The sequence below is a fragment of the Salvelinus sp. IW2-2015 genome, linkage group LG6.2, assembly GCF_002910315.2.
Source record: "Salvelinus sp. IW2-2015 linkage group LG6.2, ASM291031v2, whole genome shotgun sequence".
Taxonomy (NCBI): Eukaryota; Metazoa; Chordata; class Actinopteri; order Salmoniformes; family Salmonidae; genus Salvelinus; species Salvelinus sp. IW2-2015.
In genome coordinates, this window is record NC_036846.1 from 24,915,569 (window position 1) to 24,930,722 (window position 15,154).

A 15,154-nucleotide genomic window follows, 5' to 3' on the forward strand; every position below is an offset into this window, starting at 1 on the left:
GGGTTTTGACTCTAAACATTAGAGCCACTCTGTAGCTGAGCATCCCATCGTTAGGTTATCTTAAAGAAATAGAGCCACTTAGTAGGGGTAGTAGTTAGGTTTTTGAGGTGCGTATAACATAGTATGCCAGACGCCTCGCTAGCAGCGCGGCTAGTGGGAGCAAACCAGTGTCTATTAGCTGGAGCCCTGAAGCTGGATATCATGTTATTATCCCACAGGCTATAGGATTTCTGATAGTTATAAATCTTATTCTTAGTATTTCAGGAATTAACCGTTTATTACCAGGGTATCGTCTTGTAAATTACCTATCTGTGGTTAGTTCACTTGGGATCATCACTACCTCGCAGACCCACCATTAAATAATTAAAACATGAATGGATCCACCCAGAAAATTAAATTGCATATGTCACCACTTGACAAATACAAAAGACACACTGCTTTATCACTCAACATTGGCGTGGTTGATGGCTCTTGGTGGGGGCTGCCTTTGAAGGGGAGTCCTCTTGGGTTGAGAGGGTGATGAGGGTAGTGGACACCCCCTGGGAGGGCTGTGGGGGAGCTGGGCCGGGGCTGGGGGTCCTCTCTGGCTTGGTCTCCTGCTCCAGACCCGAGGGGATGGGGTTCTTCCCGCTGGGAGTAGCAGGTCCAGATCTGTTGACAGGATGTCTGGACGGCAGATGACAGAGGTTAGGTGATGATGTACAGATTGGGACAGAGGTTTAGGTATATGATGTTGAGATTGACAGAGGTTAGGTATGATGTACAGATTGGACAGCGGTTAGGTTATTATGATGATCGGTTATGTTGAGACCAGATATGGACAAGAGGTTAGGGTATGATGTACAGATTGGACAAAAGCGTAGGGTTATTGACTGGTACAGAATTGTAGTACGAAGACGAGTCTTAAGGTTACTCTGATGTGCAGATTTGGACAGAGGTTAGGTCTAGCTATATGTGCACGCTTTCGGTGACTATCGAAAAAGTTTGGTTAGGGTATGGATGTACAGAGTTGGACAGAGGTTCGGTATGGATGTACAATTGGACAGCGGGTGTTTAGGATTATTTGATGGACAGATTGGGACAGAGGGTTAGGTATGATATTGTACTAGCAATTGAGGACCATAGAGCAGCTTAGGTTGTATTGCTGTCACTAGATTTGTGGGTATCTCATCGTGTGAATTAATAGAGTAGACAGAACTATGCGACAGACGATGTTTTGGTGATGATTGTTACAGATTGGAACAGAGGTTAGGTGGCGCCGAGAAGGGGAATAACATGATGCTCAACAATGGACAGCGGTTAGGTTGGATGTGGCAGAATTGGCACAGGAGGTTAAGAATATATCTCGATGAGTGCTAGATGTGCAAGGTTATTAGTATGATGTTGCAGATTATTTGGACTCTAACGTGAAATTTAGAGGAGCTCTTAGTGAATGTAGCGCAGAGTACCAGTGTAGGTAGGTTACTCTCTCGATGTACAGTGGACAGAGGGTTCTGGCACAAATATGATGTACAAGATTGCTGCAAGCGCAAGGTTAGGTATGGATGTGCAGATTGGAGCAGGAAGGGGTTACGAGATATAATGCATGGGGCAGATTGGGACAGCGCGGTTAGGTGATTAGAGTGTATGATGTACCTGAAGTGTGACTAGCTGTGTTTAGGTGATTTGATGTTGCAGAATTGTACAGAGTTGCGGGAGTGTGATTGTGCTATTGGCGACAGAGGTTAGGATTATGATAGTTACCAGATTTGGACAATAAGAGGATTCAGATGTAGAGTGTGCAGATTGACAGACGTGTTTAGGGTATTATGTACAGATTGGGACAGAGCGTTAGGTATGACTGTACAGACTCGAGCAACAGGCGGATTTGATGGTATTCGGATGTTACAGATTTGGACAGAGGTAGGCTTATCAAACTGTTACAGATGTGCCGACACAGTGCTTTTTAGCATATGAATTGGTATCTAGAATGGACAGAGGTAGGTATTGATGTGCCTGTACGATTGACAGGAGGTACATGTTTCATCCTCTCTTCAAATTATCTCCTAGAATTGCTGAAAATTAGCGTTAAGGGAGGAATAGGAATTCTGAATCAGGAGGAGGGAACCGATGAGCAGAAAAAAAAAAAAAAAAAATCGTAACCATTACACCAGAAGGATAGTGATAGGTAGGGAGCATACAAGATCGAAACTATTAACCAATGATTAAACAGTAGCAGCAGTGTACTAACCTGCTAGCTAAGTGGCTCTATGTTAAGATCAAGCTTCTTAGTCAGAGCAGAGACATTCAACCCCCCTCCTGGATCAAGATCCCTGTTGCCTAAATAGTTTTGTGCGTAATGGCGCCCCCCTGTGTGCACATTCTGTAATACCATGCACCCCGGAATGGTACAGAGACGGTGTGAAAATGTGGGTACTGCCCCAACCCTAACAGATAACCCCCGATAACAGCTTGTGTAATTTTCATTCCTCAAGTGGTCTAAAGTTGAACGTGGAGCGTGTGTGCCTGCTTGAAGCAGCAGAGTATTCTTTCTGTTTTGTCAGAGCTCTCCAAAAGAGGAACCCAAACCTCCAGAACAAGTGGGTTCTAAGATTCCACGGTTGGAGAGCCCTATGCCCCCCCTGCCCGCTTCTCAACCGCTGCCTGGTGAGTGTCTTACTACTCAGTAGGTTACTTATTATATGCATAACAGCAGTAGCTAGTGATCGTTTGTCTCCCCTCAGAGAGAGGCCTGCTCTCATATGATGAAGTGACATCATTATTTAGTGTTTAATGATGGACATGGTTTTAGTGAGAGGCTGCTTAGAACACAACAGGCCTTCTTAGAATCCTGGTTATGTAACGAACAGTCCAGTCAGAACAGAACACCCCCTCCTTACCGCCTGCCCTCTGACCAATCTGATTACTGCTTCAAGTTGTTAATGAGCACTTCACAGGAAGTGTGTAGTCTAGCTATGGGATTACTAGGAATTCTTTACAGTTTTTTTAAAGGGCTGTCTCGTTGAACAGGAATGTCAAAGCTTTCAGCCCTATGATTAGGATTGTGTTTAGTGAAAATGACCTTAATTCACTTCTCTGTCTCGCTCTCTTCACCCCCGCTCCACTCTCATCTCCCCCCTCGTCTCTTTCGCTCACTTTATCTCTCTCATAACACTCTCTCACATCTCTCGCTCTCTCTCAAATTCTCTCCTCTTCTCTATCAATCCTCTCTCTCATACAATCTCTCTCTTCACTCGTCATGCTCCCTCTCATCTCTCATCTCTCTCTACTCTCTATCATCCAATTTTACCTCTCATCCTCTCTCACATCCTTCTCTCTCGATGCTCTACCTCTCTCTCTCTCTGACAGCTTCTCTCTCATCACCACTCTTCTCGCTTCCTCTCACTTTCTCCTTGCTTCACCACCCCTTTCATCTTCTCCTCACCCTCTTCTTCCGTGTTCTCTCGCTTCTTCTCTCTCCATCCTCCCCTCTTTCTCTCGCTTCTCTCTCTCTCCGTCTCTGCTCTCTCTCTGCTCCGCTCTCTCCTCTCTCTCTCTCTCCCCTCTTCTCGCTCTTCTCCTCTACTCTCACACTCTCCCGCTCTTCTCTCTCCCCCTTTCCCTCACTCCTTCTTCTCTGACCTTCTCTCCTCTCTTTCTTCTTGCTCTCTCTCTTCTCCTCATCCCTCTTCTCTTTCTCCCCTCTTCTCTCTTCTCCTTTTCTCTCTCCTCTCAGATCGAGTAAAGGCTCCCCCAAGTGCCTCCTGAAAGCTGAGCCGCCGCGGGTAAGCGAAGCCCGTTCCCTCCCTCCCCCCCTGAATAACACCCCTCCGCGTCCGCCATCACACAACCCGTTTCTCACAGCACCACACACCCACACACCCACCAGCCCCTCCCCTGCCCAACCGCCCCCTCCCTCCTCCTCCCTCTAAGTTACATTCATGGGAATGTCCACCTCCTAAGCTCCTAAACACATGTAGGCGGAAAAGGCTTCCAGAGCCCTTCCAGTCTATAATGAAGATCAGGGGAACCGTCCTACGCCCCCAATGCCCCCCAACTACGGTCCCCCAATGGCCCTATCATCCTCATGGCTAAAACCACCCAAAAAACGCACTCCCACCCCACACCAGGACCCCCACCCAGCACTTACACCACCCCCCAAACTGCCCCCCTCCGTCTTCCGGCCTACTCCACCAGGGCTACAACTAACACCTGCGTACCCCCAACGCAAGCAGATGCCCGGACACGGGGTGGCCAACCTCCGGGGGATGGGTATGCCTCCTGGGGTGTACCCCCTGCCACCAGGCCAGCCCCAGGTGCCCCTGCCACCCCCTGGCATGCCAATGAACCGTGGGGGATGGATGAGATGAAAGGAGGAGTGGTGGAGGAGAGAGGGAAAGAGAGAGAAGTAGAGGAATGTCTGAAGCTAACAGTACACTTCCTGTTGTGCAGAACTTTAGCTGGGTCGTGTTCATTAGTCACCAAACGGAAGAAACTGACTACTGAGGGGCTACCTGCACTTGTCCAATAGGAAATGCTCATTTTTTGTTTCTGTTGCAAAACTGTTTGGTACACTGTGTCCTAATGAATACAACCCTGGAGTCCACTGGAGATGTCAACAAACAAAGGATTTTTACCTCAGAGAGCCATGTCTGTTCTACACTGTCTTGGCTGCTTGTGGAATCCCAGGCATGTAAAGGTTACGACTCCTGGAATATCTGTCCTGCCATTCTGTAGAGATTCTATCAGTACCACATTCCAAGTGGTTCCTTTTGAGAAAGACGAGGCAGATCATATTGAAGTCTTGACATGGTTGAACATATTTTGAGACGTACTGAAAGGAAATACAATTTACATTTAGACTGAAGGTTTGAATGATGCTATAAAACCTGCTTGTTTTTGCTTTCATTTTTAGTCTGCATCGAAAAAGGATATATTTTCAGTACTGTGATAACTTTACCCTGTGTGTATGTGGAGAAGAAGTTGGGTTTATCTCAGAAAATACCAAACACATTTGTCTTTTTATTTAGCTGTGTGAATATTGGTTCGTCTGTAAGTCGTATTGGACTGGATGTAACATATATAATATCAGGAATAGCTCTTCCACTGTTAGTCATGAGCTGAAAGACATCGGTAACCCATATCTGGTTCTGAACAGCCGGTGGATAGGACCCTGGACAGGCAGGAGTGTATTTGTACATGATAAAGTTACTAGGTCTTTCTAGACAGCTCATATCCTTAGTTAATCAGGCTTTACTTTAAGACAATTGCGTTCTCCCTCCCTACACACCCACACTTGATTTTGTGTCTCACAGGCACTCGGGATAATAAAATAAAAAGTATAAACTAGTGTTGTCTTTATTTAGTCTGTGTTGAAGTAGTCTAGTATGTGTTACCATATTGCCTAGACTGGTTCGTCGTGTGATTGAGGCTAGTGGTGTGTGTTTGTTCACAACAGTGTTGTGTTTGTTGTGTTCTTGACAGTATTAAAGTCAGGTTCAAATTGTCTGATTTACAGGTCATGACCTTACTAACAATCAGTTTAACTGTTTTGTCTACAGATACTCCTCACCACAACCACACATTTACTGACCAGTGGCTTAAACTGTACCTGTGTTAACTTTGTTTTCCCCAATACCGTTAATCCACTTTGAAATGTTATTCCGTTTTCTCAGCAAAATACAGTACATTCAATAGCTTCACCAGCAGAGGGCAGATTTGCTCAAGTTTTGAATTAATTTAGTCATTTAGCAGAAGCTCTTAGGAGCAATTAGGGTTAAGTGCCTTGCTCAAGGGTACATTGACAGATTTCACATGGTCAGGTCGTGGGTTCRAACCAGAAACCTTTCAGTTACTGTCCCAACTCTCTTAACCGCGAGGCTACCTGCCACCCTGTCAGTTCTTCACTACAGAAGGGTTTGTATGTGTTAATCAGTGGGCTCAAGTCCGCGTTTCCTCCCACATTAACTCAGAGAAGACACAGAACTACAAAGAAAGTAATCACTTGTTTATTTTTTTCCCTACAAAATCATCTCAAAGTGGCCCTAGTACATTTACTAATCCTTCTAGAATATCTGTCTGATCTCGGCTAAATTCATGAAAAAACAGTTTTACTTTACAGTAATGCTAGTAACTACAGGACTAGTTAGCATTAACACTAGGTTTGTGTCTGTGGTCAAAAGTAATGCACTAGGGCAGGGTTTCCCAAACTCGGTCCTGGTGCCCCCCTGGTACACGTTTTGGTTTTTGCCTTAGCACTACACAGCCGATTCAAATAATTGTTGGTTATTTGAATCGGCTGTATAGTGCTACGGTAAACGTCAAACCGTGCACCCGGTTGGAGTTTGGGAAACCCTTGCACTCGGGAATACGGTGATATTTCATACTGGGTTCATCATGTCTTCTGGTTTAAAACACAGGTTCCAAATCAAACTTCCATGCAGAGAAAAACATGGCACGAAATGCCAGACTGAAAAATGTTACAAATCATCTCCTCTCATAGCTCCAAATCAGTTCTAGAAAAAAAGGACACTTCAAAAAAAATCTATTCTTTGATTTTCTTTTTTGTACTAGACCCCATTAGTGAGAACCGAGGCGGAACCATAAGATTGTACAGTCTGAAGCCTCAATGATGTTCTAATTAGGAACAAGACATACTCGTGTCAGGAGAGGTTGAGCTGTCAATCAGTGACTTATTACCCAATCAAAAGACTTGGATACCAATCAAAATCTCCCGATAGGTTAAAATCAAAAACAGGCCAATCACATGGCAGCCCTATGATGGGACAGCTCTATCTAAACACATGGCAATACATATCCTTGAACAGTTTGATCATAACAGTACTTATTTCATCTGACTTCGTCATGGTATAACTCGTTAAAATCGAAAACATCTAAGGGAAGACTTGCTCTTTCTCACATTCCAACAGAAAATACTTTTACAAAACATGCACCGTTCACTGCTGAAACTCATCTCCTGGATTCACCATGGCTAAAAAGCGTAATTAAATATGATGCTAATTGAAAAAAATATAAACCATTCCATTTATTTTGTAGCTTTCAATAAAAATTGTGTTGTACAGTAGTTTGATTAGTAGTTATTACAGTAGATAGCCAAATTAGTCTGATCTTCCCTTTATGACAGTAGCATAAAAGCCTTTTAAGTTTCACAGAATATTTCTGAAACATTATTTCATATGAAATGAATGCAGCAAATKTGTCCCGCAGTCTCCAACCCTGTAAGAAGCAGGTGTCCTCAGTCTGCTACAGAGAACTACAGTATACAGCCGGACCAACGGAAAGAAAGACTACAAACCATCCGGTCTTCAGAGTCACAGAAGAAGAGTTGGGGTAAAGCTCTCGTTATTTCCCAACCTGAGAAATATGATTGTCTTACACAACGTTGTACATTTTAGTAATAAAAAAAAAAAACGTTTCCTCAAAAAATAAGCTGGCTCCATTGACTCTTGGCTGAGGCAGTTTCGATTCCAAATGGCCTTGATGCGTTTGAAGAGATAAAATTATAATTTGTTAAACCAAAATACAGTAAAAATATGAGTGGTTACCATAGAAACAGCCCTATTTAAGGTTCGGCTGTGTGCTTTTGTAAAACATAAAACCCATAAAACAGTCAGTTTTATCACATGGTCAACCTAGAATAATAAAAAACTAAAAGTCTAAATAAATGATAACAACAGTAATGCTATGGCTTTATACATATTTTACACAAGTTTTAAAAGTGATCTCTATAGTTTTGTGTTAATAATAGACATCTCTTATGAGCATAGGGCGCTAGGTATGTACGTCACAGTGGGTAACACAAATTAACACTTTGGATGCTAATGATAATTATGCTAATCAACCAGAGAGACAAAACTGACAGAGAAGCTAGCTGGGTTTTTATGGGAAGTACTAWGAAGRAGTGGGATGACATTGTTCCTARACACTGATCCACAGTCAGTTCTGTATGTGACCTCTAAATGCTCAAGATCAGGGTTGAAGGAGAGTGAAGCTGATCCTAGATCTGTGCATACGAGACACTGAAAACCCAAAACGTACTATCAAACCATATCTGACGTTATCACATCGTTACTTTTGGGGACGATTGGAGATTTTTTTTTATCCCACACGTTGCCCCCGCCTGAAGCTCTGCTATAGTAGCCATGCAGCTCTACCTGGAGCCCTGCTATAGTAACCATGCAGCTCTACCTGGAGCCCTGCTATAGTAACCATGCAGCTCTACTGGTGGCCCTGCTATAGTAACCATGCAGCTCTACACTGGAGCCCTGCTATAGTAACCATGCAGCTCTACCTGGAGCCCTGCTATAGTAACCATGCAGCTCTACCTGGAGCCCTGCTATAGTAACCATGCAGCTCTACCTGGAGCCCTGCTATAGTACCATGCAGCTCTACCTGGAGCCCTGCTATAGTAACCATGCAGCTCTACTGGAGCCTGCTATAGTAACCATGCAGTCTACCTGGAAGCCTGCTATAGTACACCATGCAGCTCTACCTGGAGCCCTGCTATAGTAACCATGCAGCTCTACCTGGAGCCCTGCTATAGTAACCATGCAGCTCTACCTGGAGCCCTGCTATAGTAACCATGCAGCTCTACCTGGAGCCCTGCTATAGTAACCATGCAGCTCTACCTGGAGCCCTGCTATAGTACCATGCAGCTCTACCTGGAGCCCTGCTATAGTAACCATGCAGCTCTACCTGGAGCCCTGCTATAGTAACCATGCAGCTCTACCTGGAGCCCTGCTATAGTAACCATGCAGCTCTACCTGGAGCCCTGCTATAGTAACCATGCAGCTCTACCTGGAGCCCTGCTATAGTAACCATGCGCTCTCCTGGACCCTGCTATAGTAACCATGCAGCTCTACTGGAGCCTGCTATAGTAACCATGCAGCTCTACCTGGAGCCCTGCTATAGTAACCATACAGCTCTACCTGGAGCCCTGCTTATAGTAACCATGCAGCTCTACCTGGAGCCCTGCTATAGTAACCATGCAGCTCTACCTGGAGCCCCGCTATAGTAACCATGCAGCTCTACCTGGAGCCCTGCTATAGTAACCATGCAGCTCTACCTGGAGCCCGCTATAGTAACCATGCAGCTCTACCTGGAGCCCTGCTATAGTAACAGCAGTGCAGCTCTACCTGGAGCCCTGCTATAGTAACCATGCAGCTCTACCTGGAGCCTGCTATAGTAACCATCAGCTCTACTCTGGAGCCCTGCTATAGTAACCATGCAGCTCTACCTGGAGCCCTGCTATAGTAACCATGCAGCTCTACCTGGAGCCCTGCTATAGTAACCATGCAGCTCTACTGGAGCCCTGCTATAGTAACCATGCAGCTCTACCTGGAGCCCTGCTATAGTAACCATGCAGCTCTACCTGGAGCCTGCTATAGTAACCATGCAGCTTCTACTGGAGCCCTGCTATATACATGCAGCTCTACCTGGAGCCCTGCTATAGTAACCATGCAGCTCTACCTGGAGCCCTGCTATAGTAACATGCAGCTCTACCTGGAGCCCTGCTATAGTAACCCATGCAGCTCTACCTGGACCCTGCTATAGTAACCATGCAGCTCTACCTGGAGCCCGTCTATATGTGCATAGTCAGCTCTACCTGGAGCCCTGCTATAGTAACCATGCAGCTCTACCTGGAGCCCTGCTATAGTAACCATGCGCAGTCTCTGGAGCCTGCTATAGTACCATGCAGCTCTACTGGAGCCCTGCTATAGTAACCATGCAGCTCTACCTGGAGCCCTGCTATAGTACCATGCAGCTCTACTGCGGACCCTCTATAGTACCATGCAGCTCTACCTGGCAGCCCTGCTAAGTAAGTACGCACTATGCGCTCTACTGAGGCCCTGCTATAGTAACCATGCAGCTCTAGCCTGGAGCCCGTGCTATAGTAACCATACAGCTCTACCTGGAGCCCGCTATAGTACCATGCAGCTCTACCTGGAGCCCTGCTATAGTAACCATAGCAGCTCTACCTGGAGCCCTGATAGTAACCTGAGCTCTACCTGGAGCCTGCTATAGTACCATGCAGCTCTACCTGGAGCCCTGCTATAGTAACCATGCAGCTCTACCTGGAGCCCTGCTATAGTAACCATGCAGCTCTACCTGGAGACCCCTGCTATAGTAACCATGCAGCTCTACCTGGAGCCCTGCTATAGTAACCATGCAAGCTCTACCTGGAGCCCTGCTATAGTAACCATGCAGCTCTACCTGGACCCTGCTATAAGTAACCATGCAGCTCTACCTGGAGCCCTGCTATAGTAACCATGCAGCTCTACCTGGAGCCCTGCTATAGTAACCATGCAGCTCTACCTGGAGCCCTGCTATAGTAACCATGCAGCTCTACCTGGAGCCCTGCTATAGTAACCATGCAGCTCTACCTGGAGCCCTGCTATAGTAACCATGCAGCTCACTGGAGCCCTGCTATAGTAACCATGCAGCTCTACCTGGAGCCCTGCTATAGTAACCATGCAGCTCTACCTGGAGCCCTGCTATAGTAACCATGCAGCTCTACCTGGAGCCCTGCCTAATAGTAACCATTGCAGCTCTACCTGGAGCCCTGCTATAGTAACCATAACAGCTCTACCGTTTAAAGTGACACTGGTCCTATTCTAGGGGACTTCTTATAGAGCTCATCTGGGTTTCTTTTCAGCATAAAACAAAACAAAAGGGCCCGGTTTCCCAAGAGCATCTAAAGGCTCATTTCATCGTTAGTAACTTCGTAGGAGCATCGTTRAATCTCAGAGCTGTTTCCCAAAACCACCGTTACTAAAGTTGGACTTGAAAACRCTTGTTATTTACTGACTCCGCATCAGACCGCTCGGCATGTGAACAGCAAAGTACGTCGTTAGATACCTACCGCGTCACTTTATACACAGAAGACCTCCACTAAACAAAGAATCAAGATGTTTATCCGTCTCTCTGTGACCGCCGATAACTTCAGAACAAAGTTGACTACAAATACAAAGTTGCCAATGTCTTTGCAACTGTAATAAACAAGCGAAGGATACAAAGATGCTTCTAATGAAAACTGAGATGACTGCACTAAAAGATAAATAGCCTACCTACAGAATATACTATATATTGTATTTCAACGATACTGAAAGCAATTTCACGTTCATTCAATTTTGTTTTTATTTTACTATTTGGCTACTGTCTGCAATTTTTGCCTCATTATATTTAATGATGTGTAGCCTAACATGTGCACAGTGATGTTCCACATCTTGATGAATCTCCTTATTATAGGGTAGGCATTAGATTAAGCCGCCTCAATATTTGCAGCCATAGGGTGATAATATCTCTCTAGGTAGCTGATCCATCGTCAGTATTGTGGAATAATTCTAACGTTAAGGTAAGATTTGAATGGGGAAGAAAGCTGATCTGAGAGCACCAATGCCATTCGTTCGTTCCTACCACCGTGTGAAACACGCTCCAACGAAGGCACTTAGCGAATCTTCTCTCTGTGTGGCGTTTTGGGGAAACGCGTGTTACATCTTGGGCCTTTGTAGGAAAGATGCATGGCTAAAACAGTCGAAGTTCCATCTCTATCGGGAAACCAGGTCCAGGAGAGTTATGAAATAATATTCAGCACTATGTAAACTGTCCTCAAATCAATAATACGAGGAAAATGGAAAATCAGTGAAAGTAGCAGTCAGTTATCAACAACACTGGAAGTTCAAAATAAATGTATGTATGAGGAGTTGGCGAGGTGACTGAGATATCCATTCTGTGCTTTTCCTGGGTCGTATAATGTCCAGTCACATATACCAGGTCATATCTAGAAGGGATACAGTTTTTGTCAAATTAACGCCAAAAGTGGATTTGTTGCATATTAGCTAACCTAAACGTAATTCTCCTAACATGCTACGTTAATTATCCTGCTGCGGAAGTTCTAACCTGCTACAAAAAGTTCATTTTGACAAAAGCTGCATCCCATCTGGACAAAACCCATATCCCAGGGGAATAGTGGGTGATGGGAACTGTAGTCAGTGGGAGCAGGATGTTATGAGTAGTGTAGGCAGTAGGAGCGGAGGTGGTGTCAGGTGAGCATAGTTAGTCTTCCTCTCTGGTTGCTGTGGACTACAGAGGGCCTTTGAACTGGTTGCCAGAGAGATGCTGTCTGATGGATGGCTTATCTCCTGCTGCGTCGCCCAGCTTTCTCCACACCACCTGGACCCACATACAAAGAAAACACAAACAAAAGGGTTATGTCCTCACTTGGTCTTTCACTAACTGAACCCCTGGTAGAATCTCTCTGCATGTGAGATGAGAGGACCCAGGGTCTGTCTGTCTCTCTCTCTCTGTCTCTCTCTCTCTCTCTGCATGCTGGGAGTGTTTGGTGCATGCTGGGAATTGTATGAGCGAGGGAGTGCGTGTGTTGTGTAGAGTTAGATATTCAGAAATATTAGAACTTTCTTTCGGTTTTCTCTTTCTTGGTGGCATTCTTTGTTTTCTTCTGTGCATGATTATGGTTAATTTTTTTATTTTTGTTGTGGTAGAATTAGTATTTTGTTGATCGTATCGAAATTACCCTGAGTTTGGCGGGGATGGCAGCCCGAATGGGAATGCCGTCCTGTCACTTTCGGCACGGCTTTAGGTGTGTTACTGAAGCTACTGTCACGGTGGAGGAGTTTCTGGTCGCCGTAGGAGAGAAGGTAGGTATGAGAATGTTGCTTATGCGTCACGGATGAATAAGAGCGGTGGTGGTTTTTCTTAAAGAAGAGCGCCTTGTAGATCGTATGGTTGAGCAGGGTGTACTTCTTAAAGAAGAGCGCCTTGTAGCTGTATGGTTGAGCAGGGTGTACTTCTTAAAGAAGAGCGTCTTGTAGATCGTATGGTTGAGCAGGGTGTACTTCTTAAAGAAGAGCGCTTGTAGATCGTATGGTTGAGCAGGGTGTACTTCTTAAAGAAGAGCGTCTTGTTGATCGTATGGTTGAGCAGGGTGTACTTCTTAAAGAAGAGCGTCTTGTAGATCGTATGGTTGAGCAGGGTGTACTTCTTAAAGAAGAGCGTCTTGTAGATCGTATGGTTGAGCAGGGTGTACTTCTTAAAGAAGAGAGTCTTGTTGATCGTATGGTTGAGCAGGGTGTATTCTTAAAGAAGAGCGTCTTGTAGATCGTATGGTTGAGCAGGGTGTACTTCTTAAAGAAGAGCGTCTTGTGATCGTATGGTTGAGCATGGTGTCTTCTTAAAGAAGAGCGTCTTGTAGATTCGTATGGTTGAGCATGGCGTACTTCTTAAAGGAATGTTTATTCAAGTTACGCGCTTTTTTTCTCCGTCAACAAGGGTAACAATTTCAAATGTACCGCCGTTTATTCCAAATGAGCTATTGGAGAGCGAGTTATTGCGCTTTGGGAAGTTTGCCAGTTCAATTAAGTTGTCCCGTTGGTTGCAAACACCCGGCGTTGAAACAGGTTATGTCGTTTCGGCGACACAGGTGTTTATGTTTTTGGACTCACCGGAGAAGACTTTAGAGTTATCGTTTAAAGTCAAGCTGACAACAGACTGTATATGGCTTATGCTAGTACGGGTAGTCAACGTGTTTTGAGTGTGGGGATGTTGGTCATAAGTGACATGCTTGCCCGAAAAGGGAAAGGCAGAGGGAGGGGCGCAGGTGGTCCTCGTCAGCCTGGGCCCACTGATGTAGGGAGAGGTGGGTCGACAGTGGTTGAGCAGCCACAAGCACCTGTTGCTGAGGAACAAGTTATCCGTGTTGAGGGCACGGAGTTGCAACTTGTATAGAGGGAAATGTTATCCAGCAGAAAAATATTGTTGTAGAAGGTAAGGATGGATCTGACGAGCCATTTCCTCAGACTGGTGAGGAGGTGCCCAGTACGAGGCTGTGGTACAGGTGGGCTAGTCTCCCAGGTAGTGGAGGAGATGCCTGGTACGAGTGATGGGGTGCAAGTGGGGAGTGTTGAGAGGGATGTGTAGAGGGGAGTCAGTGGTCTTGTGGCCTCAGCTGAGAGGATCAGGAGAAGGAAATGGACATCTCTTTTGATATGATAGCAGCTTGGTGAGGACTCAATTTACGATCTAGAGGAGGTAAATGGGTTTCTGGATCAGACTTTTGGGAAATCTGTCAAATTGGCAGATTATTTTGATGTTGATAAGTTTGTGAGGTCAGCTGTGATGTTAAGAAGACGGTGGGTTTAGACAGTTGAGTGAGAAGAAGCGGTTTCGCTTGAGGAAATTGTGTTACTGCTGTTACAGCAGCACAAGGTGGTGGGAAACGTGGTCAGGTTAATAAGAAAAATTTAAATTAATGATGATGATCATGCTTCATAGGGTGTCTTTTTTTCTCTTTGGTTTCTCTGTGGTTTATTTGCTTTTTCTTTTCTCTTTTCTACATGGAGGTACTAAGGGTGGCTTCTCAATATTAATGGGGGAAGGGACAGAAATAAGAGGGCTTGGTTTTAGAAGAAATAAAACAGAAAGGCTTAATGTAGTTTTCCTACAGGAGACACATAGTGATGAGGCTAATGAGGTTGACTGGGGTATGTGGTGGAGGGGCAGCATATACTCAGTCATGGTACTAATTTCAGTGGCTGGGGTGGACATCTTGTTTTCCTCAGGCTTAGGGTGACTGTGGTTTACAACAGAGATTGTCAAGGGACCGGTTTTATTGGTCAAGGTGGATGTTATGTTTTTTTGAATGTTTATGCTCCTAATGAGGGTACAGAGCGTCTTGTTGTGTTTGATCAAATAAAAGAAACCTTAAGACAGTGTGACCAAGAGGGGTGTGTGGTTTTAGGGGGGACTGGAAACTGTACAGTGGATTTTACTGTTGACCCCAACTGCTGAAGAACCTCACCTGCGGTCAGCCACTTTCCTGTTCTGTCTATTAACTGAGTTAGAGCTTTCTGATGTGTGGAGAGTAAGGAATGCAACAGTTAGGCAATACACATGGTTAAAGTTAATGAAGGTCGGCGTCAGTGCAGCAGGTTAGACAGGTTGTATGTATCTGAGCAATACTGTAGTAGGGTTGGAGTGGTAGACAGGTTGTATGTATCTGGCAATAACTGTGTAGGGTTGGAAGGTTAGACAGGTTGTTGTATCTGAGCAATACTTGTAGTGGGTTGGAGGTTAGACAGGTTGTATGTATGGAGCAATACTGTGTAGGGTTGGAAGGTTAGACAGGTTGTATTAGTAT

The 15,154-nt window shown here is 45.1% G+C and overlaps 1 long non-coding RNA gene and 1 pseudogene across 1 annotated transcript in view; one reads left to right on the forward strand and one right to left on the reverse strand.

The window, feature by feature from the left end:
• The window catches only part of LOC111965600 (cyclin-K-like), a 22,599-nt pseudogene extending 17,271 nt beyond the window's left edge, over window positions 1-5,328 (forward strand).
• Window positions 5,329-10,469: 5,141 nt separating this feature from the next.
• Window positions 10,470-15,154, reverse strand: part of LOC111966036 (uncharacterized) — a 19,476-nt gene continuing 14,791 nt past the window's right edge. The window contains exons 3-4 of the long non-coding RNA XR_002877595.2: window positions 10,554-12,171; window positions 10,470-10,516 (exon numbers count right to left, since the gene is read on the reverse strand). This is a non-coding gene — a long non-coding RNA (uncharacterized lncRNA). The remainder of the gene's footprint in view (window positions 10,517-10,553; window positions 12,172-15,154) is intronic.